We start from the raw sequence: 6,050 nt of genomic DNA, 5'->3' as shown, positions 1-6,050 counted from the left end.
AAATACGTCAGTCGAGACACACATGAGAAGTTTGACCTAGGTGCTTTTTCAGCGTTGCGCGCTATACATCAGAGACGCTCAAGCGTTACACAGGAGTCTACATTACAAGCTACACCAAGGGGCGGATCCAGATCTTCAATTTGAGGGAGTGTGGTTTTTGTCTCAGCAAAAGTGGGGAGTGCAGTTACAAGGCATGCATGTTTTGCTTTGAAAACCAAACATTTTGACAGATGTGCCTGTCTGGTTGGGTTTGAAGACCTAATAAACTGCACATCTCCAACCAAAAACTTTAATTTGAACCCAACGTTTCGAAGCCGAGCTCCTTCATCAGGGGTGACCGAGGGCAGTAGCGTCTTTAAAGGTACACTGAGGAGAAATTGAAGTTGGCTTGTATCAACAGAATACCAGCTCCTGATCACAAAAACGCCGCTCTTACTGAAAACAAAGCTCTTGAAAGGTAGAAAATAGCAAGAACCAAAATACATGCATCGCCACTACAGGCCTATCTCGCAAGTACATGTACAGTACAAGCGCGGCGACGTCATAGGACAAGAGACGCCACCTTGGCGGAATTTTTCTTCCTACATAAACGCGAACCTCTGAGGTTGACAAAGGAAGGTTGCGTGGTTCAATATTGAAGTAAGTTTTTGTTTTAAATCCCATAGTGCACTTTTATCACACAAGGAAGGTAGACAAAAGATAACCTGAATGTTGGAAGCAAAGAAAACCGATGCTTGGCGGCGTCACAGGCGACCAGGAGAGTTTCGATTTTATGGCGCTTCGCGTCTATGAGCTTTGCGTGCCCCGTGGTTTTGTTTTTGACGCGCCTCGATTTACAAGCGCCGAGAAGCAGAGGAACTCCAAGTGCCGCTTCAAGTGCTAGTTAACCTTTGAAGGAGCCTGTTGAGGCTGGTCAGATGATCGCCGCGGTGGATGAAAAATATGATGGCACGATGGTCGGTGATCGTACAAGGCAGTTAGCAGTATAAAGAGCACTTGTGTCTTCGTACGCTCGTCCGGCGAAACGTTCCCGGCTGTGCCAGTCATATTCGAACTACTTAACGGAAATCGTTTATTAGGGACGGGAGACAAGATACAAGGCAGTTAAGAAAAAGGGATTTGGAACCTGCAAAGACCGTGGCTCCGCTCGCCTCCAACTCGTTTGTTTGCGGCTCCATTTAATATAGCTTCGGCAGTTGGGCAGAGCTGTTCTATTCGAGCTCTCTGCTAAGACCGGGCGGTGTATCAATGTTCGCCTCACAGAGCATGCCAATTCCGTCAGCAGGAAAGAAAATAGAAATGTATCACAACACTGCATTGCGTGCAATTGTACTCCGTTTTTTGGGGGGATACAACCGTACTGTTCGTACATGATGACCAGTGCACAAGGGAGATAGCTGGGGCATTCCACATTCTCAGAGAGGGCGATGAATGTGTGAGCAAAACATCGATTAGCTTGTCAAGCAGAGAAATGAGCTTGCTTCATTGTGGGTAGCGGGATTGACGATAGCGCACATGCCTTGGAAATTTGTTTAATGTTTTTTTTTTGGCGGGGGGGGGGGTTATCGCATGTGGGTGATTACAGCGCATCTGTGTTTGACTGGACAACCTTGCACGTGTGTGTATATTGTATAAATTGACTTCTTACTATCGAATAGAATTCAGTTGTAAGTTCAGCGCCTTCGTGTGTCTCGTCTCGTCCTCTGTGTGTGTTTTCAGCGCTGGTTCTTAATGCGATGGATCATAACCAACTCGCCCAATCCTCAGTTCTTCTACAGATATATATGGTTGATGAATTCGAGGAGGGTATGATAGGCTGCATCCGGAAGGCTCGCCAGAAGTTTGACGGTAACCCTGTCCCAGCCCGGTGCAGTACCGTGTTTCATTTTGGCTAGGACCTCCTTCAAATCATGGAGCTCGAAGGGGGCGTCCAGCTCCAGATTTGTTTGCCCTATGTATGAACATTGAGAAAGGTGAGGTGAGGGTCCACCGTGGTACAGCGATATCTGTAACACAATGTTCCGGCCAGTTGTGTTGTAGTACCAGGAAAGTTATGCATTGCACGTTGTAGGTGCCGCGCCGTTTCTGCACGCGTTTGATTGGGTCAATAAGTGCACGAAACATACGCCAGGTGTTGCGGCCAGACATCTGGCGCGCAGCAGTGTTGCATCGATCCACCCAGTTACTGTCGGCTAACTGAGCGGCATAGTCGGCAGCCTTGTGGGTTAGTTCAAGAATGCGGCGTCTGAGTTTCTTGTTGTGTTTCTGCTTTTTCCATCGTTTGGTGAGACTGCGGCGGGCCTCCCAAAGATGGAGATGATGGTTGTCTACTTCGGGGGTGGAATCAGTGAGCTGAATGCATTGTTCGTTTTTGCGGAGAGTTGTCATTAGAGAGGTCACCCATTCTTGATATTCCGAGCGAACAATGTCGACAGAGGGAAGTGTCGAGCGGAACTTAGTCCAATCCGGAGTATGTGCTTGCGTTGTGCGACGTTTAAGGGGCCGTGTGCAAATGGTCGTATTAATGATGCAGTGGTCACTGCCAAGGATGTCTTGGGTGTTAAGCCAGTCAGCATGCCGAATATTGCAGGTAAGAGTCAAATCTGGGCATGCATCCCTTGGTTACTGAGTTGCCCATGCGACTGGGGTTGACCGGGTCGGTAAGGAGGGTTACACCGGGAGTCGAAATTAGTTCCGCCAATTTTCTGCCTCGGGGTTCCTCCCTAAGGTAGCCCCATTGCCGACATGAAGCGTTGAAATCTCCTACAATGAGTAGGGCGTCACGTCCAGCCACGCGCATTGCTTCTATAAAGAGCTTAGAAAAATTTACGTCTTTAAGTTTTGGGGGCAGTATATATTAAGCACATGAATCGAGGGGTCTGTGCTCCGCAAAGGTAAGACCGTGACCATGACATAGGAGTATTCGGGGGTCGAAGGGAGGGTGACCTCTTGCGCTGTGTAGTCTTTGTGAACGAGGATGCAGGTTTGTGTGTCCCTCTGGAAAGTCTGATAATTAGTGGGTTTGGTGTTGGCTCCGGGCTCCTGAAGTGCGACCAGGGCCACGAGGAACTCAAACGTTTCAAGGTAAAGGCGAAAGTGGGCTCGCTTCTGCCGATCCTTGAAACTCCTGCAATTCCACTGGGTTACTGTGAAGGGATGTGTTTGTGTCGATGCTCGCGATCTAGGACTGGGGGCCATGATCAGAGGTTCAGGGGGTGAAGGATGCTGCCGTGTTTAAGAGTTTCGATCCACTGCAGCCCAAAGCCGTGCGGATGGCGCATTCCTCGTTATCGGAATTGTCAACACGACGAGAGAGTATTGTGGGGCGTGTGGGAACCCTACGGGGTCCTGCACGTTTAGAGAGACGTGGGTGTTCGAGAATCCATTTCTGGGTTGATTGTTACCGAGCGCGTGATGCGGGCAGTTATGCTATCCATCTGGGCGGCAATGGCAGCATTTATGAGTTGAGGAAGCTGTGCAGGAATGTTTTCGATAGCGGCCACTCGGACCTCCAGGGCATGAGGGTGCGCTTCAGTCGGTGGCGAGGGTACCCGTTCAGTTATGTTATTGTCGTCCTCCGTAAGGGAGGGCATAGGGGAAGAGTTTTGAGCGGCCAGAGCGTTAAGTCTGCCTTCGAGCTTTTCATTCTCTCCTCGGAGAAGACAAGCTCTCGTTTAAGTTCAGCTTCGAGGGGCGAAGGGGAGTTAGTGGAGGTGGGAGAGGGAGGAGAGGACGGGGAGGACTGGGAAGCCACTCGACTTGCCCAACTGCCCCCCTGTGATTATTTTGGCTCCCGCTGGGGGACGCGATCGACGACGCTTTTTTGCTGACATGGCCCGGGCGCTGGGTTCCCGGTGCCGCCGCTTGATGGTGCAGCCTTCTTGGGTTGTGATGATGTCACTTGCTGGCGTCCATTGTCGTTGTCTTGCTTGGAGGTGTTGGCGCGATCCCCTCGTTGCGCGTCTTGATTGGCACCGCCGGGTGGCGTGTTCTCCACCTTTTCCGAGCGTCTTGGTAGTGGTGGCCCTTTAGCCCGCTTAGCGGGCCAGCCGGGTGAGTGAAGTTTTCGGAATTTGCCTTTACATTCACGGGAGCTGGTGAAGAGAACGCGCGGATTGTCAGTTGCATTCGTGTGAATGCTCGACGTCCGGACCGACTCGCGAATGCGTGGTCACGTGTCACGATAACCGCGCTGACGCGCGCGGACCGTCCGCGATCCCGTCCGCTCATCTGAACCCACCTTAACCATGCACTGAGCCGCCGCGGCGGGTCGTCGAGAAGTCCCTCGTCCGCGACTCGGCGGTTAGAGTAAATTCAGCCACCATGGCGCGTTCGAGCGGCGCGACAAGCGGAAACCCCTCCTGGGAGGGGACCGTCTCTGGGGCGCCTTTGGATGGCCCCAGTACAGTACCGTTAAATACTGGGACGCAGTCGAGAAGTCCCTGGTCCGAAACTCGGCGGTTGCAGTATCTTCAGCGACCCTGGCACGTTCGAGCGGCGCAGACAAGCGGAAACCCCTCCTGGGAGAGGACTGTCTCTGGGGCACCTTTGGATGGCCCCAGTACTGTGAGGTTAAATACTCGGACGCAGTCGAGAAGTCCCTCGTCCGCGACTAGTCGGTTGCAGTAACTTCAGCGACCGTGGTGCGTTCGAGCGGCGCGACAAGGGGAAACCCCTCCTGGGAGAGGACTGTCTCTGGGGCACCTTTGGATGGCCCCAGTACTGTGCTGTTATATACTCGGACGCAGTCGAGAAGTCCCTCGTCCGCGACTAGTCGGTTGCAGTAACTTCAGCGACCGTGGTGCGTTCGAGCGGCGCGACAAGGGGAAACCCCTCCTGGGAGAGGACTGTCTCTGGGGCACCTTTGGATGGCCCCAGTACTGTGCTGTTAAATACTCGGACGCAGTCGAGAAGTCCCTCGTCCGCGACTAGTCGGGTGCAGTAACTTCAGCGACCGTGGCGCGTTCAAGCGGCGCGACAAGGGGAAACTCCTCCTTGTAGAGGACTGTCCCCGGGCCGCCTTTGGATGGCCCCAGTACTGTGAGGTTAAATACTCGGACGCAGTCGAGAAGTGCCTCGTCCGCAACTCGGCGGTTGCAGGAACTTCAGCGCCCCTGACGCGTTCAACCGGCGCGACAAGGGGAAACCCCTCCTGGGAGAGGACTGTCTCTGGGGCACTTTTGGATGGCCCCAGTACTGTGAGGTTAAATACTCGGACGCAGTCAAGTGCCTCGTCCGCGACTCGGCGGTTGCAGTAACTTCAGCGCCCCTGACGCGTTCAACCGGCGCGACAAGGGGAAACCCCTCTTTGTAGAGGACTGTCCCTGGGCCGCCTTTGGATGGCCCCAGTACTTTGAGGTTAAATACTCGGACGCAGTCGAGAAGTGCCTCGTCCGCAACTCGGCGGTTGCAGGAACTTCAGCGCCCCTGACGCGTTCAACCGGCGCGACAAGGGGAAACACCTCCTGGGAGAGGACTGTCTCTGGGGCACTTTTGGATGGCCCCAGTACTGTGAGGTTAAATACTCGGACGCAGTCAAGAAGTGCCTCGTCCGCGACTCGGCGGTTGCAGTAACTTCAGCGCCCCTGGCGCGTTCAACCGGCGCGACAAGGGGAAACCCCTCCTGGGAGAGGACTGTCTCTGGGGCACCTTTGGATGGCCCCAGTACTGTGAGGTTAAATACTCGGACGCAGTCAAGAAGAGCCTCGTCCACGACTCGGCGGTTGCAGTAACTTCAGCGCCCCTGGCGCGTTCAACCGGCGCGACAAGGGGAAACTCCTCCTTGTAGAGGGCTGTCCCTGGGCTGCCTTTGGATGGCCCCAGTACTGTGAGGTTAAATACTCGGACGCAGTCGAGAAGTGCCTCGTCCGCGACTCGGCGGTTGCAGTAACTTCAGCGCCCCTGGCGCGTTCAACCGGCGCGACAAGGGGAAACCCCTCCTGGGAGAGGACTGTCTCTGGGGCACCTTTGGATGGCCCCAGTACTGTGAGGTTAAATACTCGGACGCAGTCAAGAAGTGCCTCGTCCACGACTCGGCGGTTGCAGTAACT

This window comes from Amblyomma americanum, chromosome 1, assembly GCF_052857255.1.
Source record: "Amblyomma americanum isolate KBUSLIRL-KWMA chromosome 1, ASM5285725v1, whole genome shotgun sequence".
Lineage (NCBI taxonomy): Eukaryota > Metazoa > Arthropoda > Arachnida > Ixodida > Ixodidae > Amblyomma > Amblyomma americanum.
This window is presented reverse-complemented; position numbering follows the sequence as displayed.